This window comes from Scyliorhinus canicula, chromosome 10, assembly GCF_902713615.1.
Source record: "Scyliorhinus canicula chromosome 10, sScyCan1.1, whole genome shotgun sequence".
Lineage (NCBI taxonomy): Eukaryota > Metazoa > Chordata > Chondrichthyes > Carcharhiniformes > Scyliorhinidae > Scyliorhinus > Scyliorhinus canicula.
The window spans coordinates 109,457,647-109,471,128 of NC_052155.1; the positions used below are offsets into that span (position 1 = coordinate 109,457,647).

Consider the following 13,482-nt stretch of genomic DNA (forward strand, 5'->3'; position numbering starts at 1 on the left):
ACTCCCCTCTACACCCCCCACAAGCTTCAAACGGCACTTTGGCGCCCATGTTCACGACGGCGGCGACCAGGTGTGGTTGCCGCCGTCGTGAACCGGTCGTGAATGGCAGGCCGCTCGGCCCATCCGGGGGTGGGAGAATCGCGGGGGGCGCCAGGGGGGCATGTCGTGAGTCGTCTGGCCCTCCCGCGATTCTCCCACCCGGCGTGGGGAGCGGAGAATTCCGCCCCATGTCTTTTGGGATTTGTGGGATGAAACTGGAGCACCCGGAGGAAACCCACGCAGACACGGGGACAATGCACAGACAGTGACTAAAGCCGGGAATCGGACCTGGGACCCTTACACTGTGAAGCCATAGTGTTAACCACTATGCTACCGCGCTTCCCCCTATGCTACCGTGCGGCCCCCTATGCTCCCTTACTGCCCCACTTTGGTGCTTTCAGTCAGGTCAGAATGCTGCTCTTTTAATTTTCCAACTTTTGAATTTCTGTTGAATCTTCTGTAAAGTTCCTGGGTTTTCCAAGGGCTACCACCATGTTATAGGGTGTTGGGTACCATTCAGTAAGTTTCAATGAAGTCTTTGTAGTCTTAAGTAGGTTAACTGCCTTATTCACAAACAGAACTGTGTACACATATTGAGTAAAGATTTTAAGCTAAGAGCTGTCCCCATGCTTACTTGTGCACATGACTCTGCCCAGCACAGGATTGACTCTGAAGTGTGGATCACCTGTTCTCTTGCATCACTGCATGGGCTATACTGTACTCAGTCTCACATTAACAGTATATGTGTGAAACCCTTGTACTATACCTGCTCCCTCTGACATCTTTTTGCATTCTCATTAAGTTTTCAACATACCAGGTGGATCAATAGTGAGAGGTGGAAGTTGGATCTGAAAATGAAGAATGGTGGGCGCGATTCTCCGCACCCGCGGAAAATCGTAAAGTCGGCCATGAAAACGGCCGACTTTTGCGACGGCCCGACACGGCCCATTTCCCGACGTATTCGCGTCCGGGAAATGGGCTAGGAATGGGGCCGCGTCAATCACGTGCGTGATGATGCCGGAACGCGGCGACGATACGAACACGCCCACGTGACGCCGCCCGACGCCGTAAAAAGGCGAGGGTGAGCACAGAAACTAGGCCAGGATGTCGGAGCTCAGGAGAGCAGCCCCGCGATTCGTTGATACTGACGTGGAGACGCTGCTCGAATCAATCGAGCAGAGGTGGGGCATCATCTGCCCGCGTAGAGGGCATCGCCACCCTGCCAGCGCTGTGCGCCAGACCTGGCGTGAGGTGGCTGCTGCCGTTAGTGCTGTGGGGCAGACCCCTCGCTCAGCAGAGCAATGTCGGAAGAAGATGCACAACATCACCAGGGCTGCCAGGGTAAGTGCCAAGAGGGTGCCCCCGGGTCACAACCATCCCTCCCCCCTTAACTTAACCACCACCCCCCAGCACGGGGGGTGGAGGGGGATTGGGGCAGAGTGAGTGGAGGGTGGTTCACAAAGTAGTCACAGACCCAGCGCTCTGACCCCCGTGGAGAGATGCAATGGTCTTATTACAACTTGACCCCCAAACTTTGCCAGTATCTGAACGGACTGCTGATATCTGCCGTATTGTAATTATATACCTATGCCCCCTCCCCCAACAGGCCAAGTCCGCTCACAACACTCGTGAGCGGAACAAGACTGGAGGGGGTTCGCCCATCCTGCACCCCCTCACCACGTTTGAGCAGAGGGCACTGGACCTCGTTGGGGGATCTGCCACCCGGGAGATCGCGAGGTTGGCGGAGCTGCAACAAGTGAGACAACCCTGCATGACAAACACCCCCCCTCCCCCATCCTCTGTCCCTTCACACTCTGCTCACTGGGGCACCTCCCCCATCCTCTGTCCCTTCACACACCCTGCCCACTGGGATACCTCCCCCATCCTCTGTCCCTTCACACACTCTGCCCACTTGGACACCTCCCCCATCCTCTGTCCCTTCACATACTCTGCCCACTGGGACACCTCCCCATCCTCTGTCCCTTCACACACCCTGCCCACTGGAACACCTCCCCCATCCTCTGTCCCTTCACACTCTGCCCACTGGGACACCTCCCCATCCTCTGTCCCTTCACACTCTGCCCACTGGGACACCTCCCCATCCTCTGTCCCTTCACACACCCTGCCCACTTGGACACCTCCCCATCCTCTGTCCCTTCACACTCTGCCCACTGGAACACCTCCCCCATCCTCTGTCCCTTCACACACTCTGCCCACTGGGACACCTCCCCATCCTCTGTCCCTTCACACACCCTGCCCACTTGGACACCTCCCCATCCTCTGTCCCTTCACACTCTGCCCACTGGAACACCTCCCCCATCCTCTGTCCCTTCACACACCCTGCCCACTGGAACACCTCCCCCATCCTCTGTCCTTTCACACACCCTGCCCACTTGGACACCTCCCCCATCCTCTGTCCCTTCACACACCCTGCCCACTTGGACACCTCCCCCATCCTCTGTCCCTTCACACACCCTGCCCACTTGGACACCTCCCCCATCCTTTGTCCCTTCACACACCCTGCCCACTGGAACACCTCCCCCATCCTCTGTCCCTTCACACCCTGCCCACTGGGACCGTCCAGCGCCCGGCCGAGCGTATCTAATTAACCCGTTTCATTCTCTTCCCTAGGACGTGATGCCGAACGACCAGGGCCGTCTGCCTCCAGGCTGACACAGGCATCTGCCGCCACCTCACCCAGGGCCGCACAACAGAGGGTACCCGATCAGCGGGGAGTCCCATCCTCCCCAACCGAATCTGTGGAGCAGGACGCCCAGAGGGCGGCGAGAGAGCAAGAGAGAGAAATGGCCCGCGAACGCCCTGCAGCCTCTCAGCAGGCCGATGACATAGAGGAGGCGTCAACCCAAGACGACCTCGAGCTTGCGGCACAGCTATCTCCCACACCATCCACCATCCCAGAGACACTAACAGTTGAATGAAATGAAATGAAAATCGCTTATTGTCACGAGTAGGCTTCAATGAAGTTACTGTGAAAAGCCCCTAGTCGCCACATTCCGGCGCCTGTCCGGGGAGGCTGGTACGGGAATCGAACCGTGCTGCTGGCCTGCTTGGTCTGCTTTAAAAGCCAGCGATTAGCCCTGTGAGCTAAACCAGCCCCTGTTGGCCTAGTTAGCCTATTTGGCTAGTTGGCCTATTTAGTGATGAGGCTTCTGGGTCACAGTCTGGGTCGCACATCACAGCTGAGCAGGTACAGCAGGTGGAGGTCGGAGCAGCCGAGGGCCCGGACTGGCGGAGGCCAGGCCAGGCCCAGCATGCAGCTGGCTCCCAGACGTTTTCCGAGTTCCTGGACTTTCTCAACCCACCCGCACAGCCGATGCATCAAGAAACCCAGGGACACAATGACGGGATGAGGGCTGTCTTCCAGACTCTGCTGTTAGAGGAGTCGAACCGCGTCCACGAGCAGGGAGTGGTGCCGCTCATGGCAGCAACCCAGGCCGACACCGCACGGGTGGCATCCGCGGTTGAGGCAATGGGTCAGGTTATGCAAGGCGTTGGGCTTAATGTGCACGCGTTACCCTCGGCCCTGGACAGGGTTGCCCTCTCATAGGCAGCAATGCGCCAGAGCCAACACGACATTGCCGGCGCGCTGCGGGCCTTGGCCGAGTCTCAGCAGGTCATGGCCCAGTCTCAGCACGCCATGGCAGCCTCCCCGGACGGGCGCCGGAATGTGGCGACTAGGGGCTTTTCACAGTAACTTAATTGAAGCCTACTCGTGACAATAAGTGATTTTCATTTCATTTCATTTTCACAGTCCCAGCAGTCGATAGCACAGTCCCAGCAGTCGATAGCACAGTCCCAGCAGTCTATAGCACAGTCGCAGCAGTCGGTCACGGAGACCATCAACCGCCTGACACATGTGCTGGATGGCGTTGTGCACTCACAGGTTGAGATCGCACAGTCCCTGGCGGGAATGTCTATCTCCCTGGACTCCATCTCTGCAAACCTTCGGATCCTGGTGGATACCGTTGCAGGCCTCCAGGACTGGCAGCACCAGGTGTTGGTGGTGAAACGGGGCACCTCCCCGCTCGCACCTCTGTCCCAAAGTGAGGCCCGGGGGCCACCGGGCTCCCCGAGGGAGGAGGAGGTTTCGGGGCCCGTCCCATTAACTCCATCACGGGACGTCCCGGAATTCTCGGCCTCCCCCCGTCCCATCCCTGGTGCATCGGGTGGGCAGCAGGCAGAGCAGGGTGGCACAACGTCACCCGAGACGCCCGCAGAGCAGCCTGGCCCATCAAGGCCGGGTCGCCCCAGGAAATGCTTGCCGAAGGAGAAACGAGTCGAGGGGGGCGATTTGCAGCAGTCCTCCTCCACTCCTGCTGTATCATCTGGGGATTCACTTAGACGTAGTGGTAGGGCCCGTAAGGCAACTAAGATAGACACTGAGTAAGTTGGCACGGGTGAAGGGCACAGTTTAGTTGTAGGGGCTAGGGCACCTGTAAATTATTGTTCACATTAAACGCACTGTTCCACCTTACTTGTAATACCGTGTGATTGTTCCACAGCCACAGGAATTGTGATGGTGACTGAGTGTCGCTGGGGTTGACGAGCGGTGAAACTTCGGTGCCGGGTGTGCAGTCCCTTCCCCCCCACCCCCTCCCACAGCTAGCCCACGCGGGCACGTGATAGAGTGTCCGTGATGATCTCAGCGGCCACCAAGGTGGATGGTTCAGCTATTGCCATGGGTCAGACTCTCTCTAACGATTCTGAGCTCACAGCTCTTCGCAGAGCGGGCTGTCATCATTCCACATGGCACTGATCACACCCGCTGACACAGCCATCAATGTTGTGCCATACCGTCTGGACTCAGTGGTAAGGGTGATGTCGAAGTGGAGCAGTGTACACTGAGGGGGGGGGGGCTGTGGTGGTGGCAGTTGTGTGTTGACCCTCTGCACGACTAGCGATGCAGGTGGTGGTTTGTTGTTCAGCGGGGACGTCGCATACGACGCGTGAGCCGTGCTGCCACTCGCCGGGTCCGTCGTGCCGCCTCCTGGACATCACCAGCACCTGGGTCGTGTCTGCATGCTGCGCCCGCCACTCCGCCAGCCTCCTCCTCCTCCTCTTCCTCCTTCTCTGTGCTGGCACCACTGCCACTGGCTTCTCCATCCGCCTCCTGCAGCAGGTCATCTCCCCTCTGCATCGCGATGTTGTGCAGCGCACAGCAGACCACAACAATGCGAGCGACCCTGTCGGGCTGGTACTGCAGGGCCCCTCCGGAGCGGTCCAGGCACCTGAATCTCATCTTCAGGAGGCCAAGGCAGCGCTCCACCACACCCCTGGTTGCTGCATGGGCCTCGTTGTATCGGGTTTCCGCATTGGTCTGAGGCCTCCGTATAGGCGTCATCAGCCAAGACCTCAGCGGATAACCCCTGTCGCCTACCAACCAGCCCCTCAGCCGGGGGGGACGTCCCTCAAACATCTCAGGGATGTACGACTGCGCCAGTATGTAGGAGTCATGCACACTCCCTGGGAACCTTGCACAGACGTTCATGAACGTCATGTGGGGGTCGCATACCACCTGGATATTCATGGAGTATGTCCCCCTCCTGTTTGTGAACACTCCCTTGTCCACAGCAGGCGGGCGCATGGGGACGTGAACACAATCGATTGCCCCCTGCACCCTCGGTATCCCGGCCATGCTGGCAAATCCACGAGCTCGTGAGTCTTGAGTTGCTTGGTCCTCGGGAAAGGTGATGTAGCGGTCGGCGATGGCATAGAGGGCGTCGGTCACATCCCGGATGCACCTGTGGACCGATGACTGGGAGATCCCGGAGACGTCCCCGCTCGGAGACTGGAAGGAGCCGGTCGCATAGAAGTTAAGAGCGACCGTCACCTTGATGGCAACCGGGATCGCGTGTCCTCCCCCCGTTCCACGTGGGGCGAGGTGCGACAGGAGTTGGCAGATATGTTTCACCGTCCGCCTACTCAGTCGGAGTCTCCTCCTGCAGGTGCTGTCCATCATTGTTAGGAAAGAGACCCAGACACGGTACACCCTCGGCTTTGGTCGTCGCCTCTGGCGCCGTGGCTGCACCCTCACTCTCTCCACCTCCCCCTCCTCCTCCTCCCCCCCATGCTGCTCGACGACTGGCAACTCCTCGGCCCTTCCCTCTGCTGCTGCAGCTGGCCCTGCAGCCACTGCGGGTTGTGGGTGTGGATGCTGCTGCATCGCCAAATGCAGTGAGGCGGCCCCAACCACTGCGCAGAACATCGCCGTTCTGTTCCCATACATCGTGCTAACCTACAGAAGGGTGGTGGGGGGCAGAGAAACGGGACATGTTAGACGGAGGTTAGTCGACACCTCGGCAGCCGCCTGCCACGGGATACCTGTGTGTCCCGGTGGCCTGGTCGCGCTGCTGACACGCGGGCAGCCTAACCCCTGGTCACTTTCTGCATCCAACGGGCAGTTAACTACGTCCTCTTCACCGGTGCGTCAGTGGCCTGTGGCCGTAAGCCACAGAGCAACCAGCGGCCGTGTCCTCGTGACCGGCACACCATGGCATGGTGGCAGACATTTGTAACGGGGTTGGACGGGTCACTCGCTCACTCTCTCCCTACCCCCCCCCACTCCCCCCCCGTCTTCCCCACTCCCCCCTCAGTCTCCCCCACTCCCCCTCCATCTCCTCCCTCCATCTCCCCCACTCCCCCCTCAGTCTACCCCACTCCCCCCTCAGTCTCCCCCACTCCCCCCCTCAGTCTCCCCCTCTCCCCCCTCAGTCTCCCCCCTCCGTCTCCCCACTCCGTCTCCCCCACTCCCCCCTCAGTCTCCCCAGTCCCCCCTCAGTCTCCCCAGTCCCCCCTCAGTCTCCCCAGTCCCCCCTCAGTCTCCCCCACTCCCCCCTCAGTCTCCCCCACTCCCCCTCAGTCTCCCCCACTCCCCCCTCAGTCTCCCCCACTCCCCTACTCCCCCCTCCATCTCCCCCACTCCCCCCTCAGTCTCCCCCACTCCCCCTCAATCTCCCACACTCCCCCCTCAATCTCCCCCACTCCCCCCTCCGTCTCCCCACTCCCCGCTCAGTCTCCCCACTCCCCCCTCAGCCTCCCCCACTCCCCCCTCAGTCTCCCCCACTCCCCCCTCAGTCTCTCCCACTCCCCCCTCCGTCTCCCACACTCCCCCCTTCAGTCTCCCCCCTCCGTCTCCCCCACTCCCCCCTCCGTCTCCCCACTCCCCCCTCCGTCTCCCCCACTCCCCCCTCAGTCTCCCCCACTCCCCCCTCAGTCTCCCTCACTCCCCCTCAGTCTCCCCCACTCACTCCCCCTCGTCTCCCCACTTCCCCCCTCCGTCTCCCCCACTCCCCCCTCAGTCTCCCCCACTCCCCCCTCCGTCTCCTCCACTCCCCCCCTCAGTCTCCCCCACTCCCCCCTCAGTCTCCCCCACTTCCCCCCTCAGTCTCCCCCACTCCCCCTCAGTCTCCCCCACTGCCCCCTCAGTCTCCCCCACTCCCCCCTCAGTCTCCTCCACTACCCCCTCAGTCTCCCCCACTCCCCCACTCCCCCTCTGTCTCCCCCACTCCCCCCTCCGATCTCCCCCTACTTCCCCCTCCGTCTCCCCCACTCCACCCCCTCCGTCTCCCCCACTCCCCCTCAGTCTCCCCCACTCCCCCTCAGTCTCCCCCACTCCCCCCTCAGTCTCCCCCACTCCCCCCCTCAGTCTCCCCCACTCCCCCCTCAGTCTCCCCCACTCCCCCCTCAGTCTCCCCCACTCCCCCCCTCAGTCTCCCCCACTCCCCCTCAGTCTCCCCCACTCCCCCCTCAGTCTCCCCGACTCCCCCCTCAGTCTCCCTGACTCCCCCCTCAGTCTCCCTGACTCCCCCCTCAGTCTCCCCCACTCCCCCCCTCAGTCTCCCCCCACTCCCCCCCTCAGTCTCCCCCACTCCCCCCCTCAGTCTCCCCCACTCCCCCTCAGTCTCCCCCACTCCCCCTCAGTCTCCCGCACTCCCCCCCTCAGTCTCCCCCACTACCCCCCTCAGTCTCCCCCACTCCCCCCTCCGTCTCCCCCACTCCCCCCCTCAGTCTCCCCCACTCTCCCCCTCCATCTCCCCCACTCCCCCCATCTCTGGACCCCACTCCCGTTCTCGGGGATGCCTTCCCCGTTGTGGCCAGACTCCAGCAGTGCGCTAAGCTGTGCGCTGAGCGGTGCGCTCACCTACTCGAAGCTCTCATCAGCCAGCACGACTGGTTGACGAACTTGAAAAGCAGGTGTGTTGGCCGGCGTGAAAACATTGCGTGATGACGTTGGGACCCATCCGGGCCGGAGAATAGCGGGGGGCCAATAAGTTGCGATTCTGGTCGTGTCGGGGCCTTTGCCGGGAATGCCGACGTGTAGTTTGTGCGGGGTTCGGAGAATAGCGGGAGGGCGTTGGACCGCCATCGCCGTGAAAATTTGCGCGGCCCGCTATTCTCCGAACCGGCGTGAGTGCGGAGAATCGCGCCCGGTGTTTCTGCAGACGGCAACCTCTTGAGTCTATGGACTCAAATCGTGAGAAGGATTAAACACAATGCATCTGTGCTGGTTGGTGGTTCCTGGAATATCTACATCCATTCCCTCTTACACAGATACCTCCAGGCTATTCTGTGTATCCAACATTAAAACATCAAGCACAGGCAAGATTGACTGAAGAGTGATGTGAAGCAGCTTCTGAGAGCTTTGGGTGTCATCGCTAACGATCTGCAGGATGCAATTTATGTGTTGTTCCTCGTGTCTTAATAAAGCTCGCAGTCTCAAGTGTGGAGAAGATGCTTTATTGTGGGTTCGTTCAGTTTCCAGAGCTCGACCTAGAACTACCTTCCAGTGCTAACTCCCAGCCTTGCTTGTTCTGTGTGTCCTGCTTACCAGCCCCTGCTGTGAAGAGTGTGTCCTCACTTCCTGTCCTGATCTATTTATATGGCTCTCCCGTGCTCCCTCTAGTGGTCGCTCAGTTGTGTTGCATCTGGTTAACTTGTGATCACCACATCCCCCTTTTTCTCTTAACATATTTTCTGAACATCGTTAAAGAAAATTGTACATCCTGTCCCAGTGTATTTATAGCTCTCCCGCTCGTGTTTGCTCTGTTGTTTTTTTTTTTTTTTTTTTTTTTTTGTTTTTTTTTTGATCTGGTCAATCTACGATCACCACATCCCCCTTTTTCTCATTACATAGTTTCTGTACATCATTAAAGAAATTTTATACAAAACAGTAACTTATGATATGCGTATCTATACAAGTGATGATGCTATTGCCTTAGTTAACAAAGCCAATGTATTTATATGTCCAATCTTAATAAAAACATTTATGAGTCCAAACTTGATGAATTTGTTCAGAGCTTTTTTTTTTCTTTTTGTTGTTGATGACGTGGTGATATTGATATTGCAAGTCCGCTGTGAATGTTGTTGGTGTTCCTTGTTATCTTAAGTACCCAATGCGTCATCCCGAGGTGTCTGCATGGTCACATCACTGATGTTGACTGGCATGGACTTTTTTCTGTGCTTGTGGTGTTGATTTATTGTCTCATCCGCCTTGGATGCTGGTGTGCTTTGCCATTGTGTACAAGTCGTTGTTTCATTGCTGTTGTTTCTGTCGTTCCTGTTTTTGTTGTTTCCGTTGCCGTACTTGTCGCTGTTTTTGTCGTTTCCGTCTTTGTTGTTGTCGCTATCTTTGCTCCTGACTTTGTTGTGTTTGTTGCCATTCTTGTTGTTTCTGTCTCTGTCGTTGTCGCTATCTTTGTTCCTGACTTTGTTGTGTTTGTTGCCATTCTTGTTGTTTCTGCCTCTGTCGTTGTCGCTATCTTTGTGCCTGACGTTGTTGTTTGTCTTGTTGCGCTTCATGTTGCTTTTATTCTTGCTGTTGTCGTTCTCGTTTCTGCTGTGCTTCTTGCTATTGTTGTTTGTCTTGTCGCGCTTCATGTTGCTTTTCTTCTTGCTGTTGTCGTTCTCGTTTCTGCTGTGCTTCTTGCTATTGTTGTTGGTCTTGTCGCGCTTCATGTTGTTTTTGTTCTTGCTGTGTTTCTTTTGACTTTTGTTTTTTCTTGTTATACTCTATGAGTGTCCCGAGTGGATAATTTGAGTCATTGAGCATTCCGTCTCGCGAGTGGTGCGAATGATCTGATGTTGCATCGGTGCAGGTGACATCAATCAGTTGTGGAGAATTGGATTCCGCATCTTTGCTTTCTTGGTGCTCGTCTTCCGGAGTCAAAGTCTTCTCGATTACATTGGACGCGGTGTCTGTGGACTCTCGGCGCTCCTCTTCTGGAGTCCAAATCTGCATGATTTCAGTTGACGTGGTCTCTCTAGACTCTTGGTGCTCCGCTTCTAGAGTTAAAATCTTCATGATTTCTGTTGATGTTATCTCACTGGACTCCAGGTGCTCCTGTTCTGGGGTCAAAATCTGCATGGTTTCTTTTTGTTTGATGTCTCTGGACTCCAGGTGCTCCTCTTCTGGAGTCAGAATCTGCATGGTTTCTTTCGGCATTGTCTCTGTGGACTCCAGGTGCTCCTCTTCTGGAGTCAAAATCTGCATGTTTTCTTTTGGCGTTGTCTCTCTGGGCTCCAGGTGCTCCTCTTCTGGAGTCAAAATCTGCATGTTTTCTTTCGGCATCGTCTCTCTGGACTGTTGGGTGGCCCGACTCTGTGCTTCTGTACAGACAAGCTGAGAACTGTCAGTCTCACTGTGATCCTGTACGTCGAGTGCAAGCACCTTGTCACTGTTTTCGCTCTGTGCTTCGGTACAGACAAGCTGAGAACTGTCAGTCTCACTGTGATCCTGTACGTTGAGTGTGATCACCTTGTCACTGTCTTCGCATGCAGTGGGCAGAGGTGCATTGTCTTCTTCTTGTTCCTGTGAGCGTGTTGGACTTTCATAGTCCGCTCTTTCTTCTTGTTCCTGTGAGCGTGTTGGACTTTCATAGTCTGCTTTTTCTTCTTGTTCCTGTGAGCGTGTTGGACTTTCATAGTCCGCTCTTTCTTCTTGTTCCTGTGAGCTTGGTAGACTTTCATAGTCTGCTTGCGGTTGCTCAGGTACAGCGGGTTTACCTTCATGGTCTTGTTCATGCTTGGTGTCCGCCCGGGAGTGTTTGCTTGCATCCCTGTTGGCGTCTTTCATCACTCGCACTGTGGAGCCTGTCATCGCTCGCTCCGTGGAGTCTTCCTGTGCTCTCTGTGTGGCGTCGTCTTCGTCTTGGGTATTGCTGTCATCCAATGTATCGACGAGCTGCCATGGCACCATGGTGTTGGATTTATCCACCATGAGTAGAGTCGTGTTGAGCTTTGCAACGGTGTCGCTGATGCTGTGATCAGCATGTCCAAATAACTCCTCCATGTCTGAGTAGTATTCTTTGAAACCCATTTCATCTTCGTTGGCTTCTTCTACCACGAGTTGATTCGTGTTGTACTTTGCGACCGTGTCGCTGATGCTGTGATTAGCATATCCGACTGACTCAGCTATGTCTGAGTAGTATTCTCCGAAAACCAAATCATCCTGGTTGGATTCTTCTACCACGAGTTGATTCGTGTTGAACTTTGCGACCGTGTCGCTGATGCTGTGATAAGCATATCCGACTGACCCAGTCAGGTCTGAGAGGTAATCGTCGAAAAACAAATCATCTTTTGTTGTTTCGGAATTCTTTTTGTTCGCTTCACTGTGTGTGGTGAAGGCAGCTTTTTCCAAGGTTTTGTGCAAGCTGTTTTTCACTGTTGGTTTAAGTTCAGGCGTTTTTCTGTGTTCTGAGGCAAGAAAATTTGGTTTTACCACTTTAAGTGTCTTGTTTTCAATTTTCGGGCATTTCCCTTTTAAGTGGGCGTGGTCAGGATTCTCAGACGTCATGACGTCACGCGTAGGAACGACTTGCACATGCGCAAATCGGCTTTCTTTCCTTGTGCGGTTCGGTGTCCATTGCGCATGCGCGGCTTGCGCATGCGCATGACGGTCTGCGACGATGACTTTTTTTGACTGCGCATGCGCGGCTTGCGCATGCGCATAACGATCCGCGACGCGATCTTTTGTAAACTGCGCATGCGCGACTTCCGGTTCCGGCGCATGCACGACTTCCGGTTCCGGCGCATGCGCGACTTCCGGTTCCGGCGCATGTGCAACTTCCGGTTCCGGCGCATGCGCAGACGCGATTTGTAGTTCTTTGCTTACCAGAGACTGCAAAATGTGCCCCGACGCCATTTTATCGCGGATTTCAGCGTTTTTTCTTTCTAAAAGTTGTAAGTTACCTTTTCTTTCCGATCTGGACTGGATTTCAGCGTTTTGGCTTTGTGAAAAATTCATGTTATTTCTTCTTTTTGATCTGTACTGTGCATTCGCGATTTCCTGATCTTTTTGTGATTTTTTAAGTCTTGCATCACTCAGTCTCTGTGCAGGTTGGACTGTGAGCATGCCTTGCTGTTCAAATTTCTCACAGTACTCTTCAAATTTGTTTAGTACGTTTGTAAGCTGTTCCTGTCTTCACCTTTTGAGTGTTTAAATCCATTATACACTTTCCTATTGACAGGCCCTTCGATGAGAATTGCTATTTTAATTTTGTCTGAGGCGTCTGCTACATCATTAGCTATGAGATAAAAATCGAACATTTGTTTAAACCTTTTCCAGACATTTCTTACATTACCAGTCGTGTCCAGCTGAGGTGGGTATCCATGCCACATCCTCGAATTAGCGATGTCTTCCCCAGTCGAATGTCCAGTAGGAGATTTCCATGCCATTTTGTGCTTTCTGTATCTGCAGCTGAGTTGTCCTGTAGTAAGCGTCTGAAATCACTGCTGGTACCATGTGTTGTTCCTCGTGTCTTAATAAAGCTCGCAGTCTCAAGTGTGGAGAAGATGCTTTATTGTGGGTTCGTTCAGTTTCCAGAGCTCGACCTAGAACTACCTTCCAGTGCTAACTCCCAGCCTTGCTTGTTCTGTGTGTCCTGCTTACCAGCCCCTGCTGTGAAGAGTGTGTCCTCACTTCCTGTCCTGATCTATTTATATGGCTCTCCCGTGCTCCCTCTAGTGGTCGCTCAGTTGTGTTGCATCTGGTTAACTTGTGATCACCACAATTTATATCATCAAATTTGCCTTCTTGGTGATTAGAGGGCAATCAGTTTCATAGTTTAGCACACTTGGCATGGCTAGAATTTTTCTTCATGATAGGAACGTGGAATTCCAAACAGAACAGCCACAGTCTTATTGAATGGTAGAGCAGGTTTGCTCTGCTCCTATTTTGTATGTTCGTATGCATGGCCCACCTAATGGGAGTGTTTACACTGATGTTAGCTTATATGCCTTATCCAACCAGCCGTCTCAAATGACTGATCATATAAATGTCAGTATACAGGACTAGTCTCTTCAATCACCTATAATAATGACCCAACCTGTTGAAGAGTCCTCCCAGGACTCAAAAGCCTTGATCTGGGCCTCAATCCCAAGAGGCACTCGATGAAGCAGCACAGCTAAGATTCACTTGCATTCTTT

General features: G+C 55.2%; 1 protein-coding gene across 1 annotated transcript in view; it reads left to right on the forward strand.

The window, feature by feature from the left end:
• The window catches only part of prex2 (phosphatidylinositol-3,4,5-trisphosphate-dependent Rac exchange factor 2), a 624,716-nt gene that overhangs the window by 316,332 nt on the left and 294,902 nt on the right, over positions 1 to 13,482 (forward strand). The gene's annotated exons all lie outside the window — the stretch shown is intronic.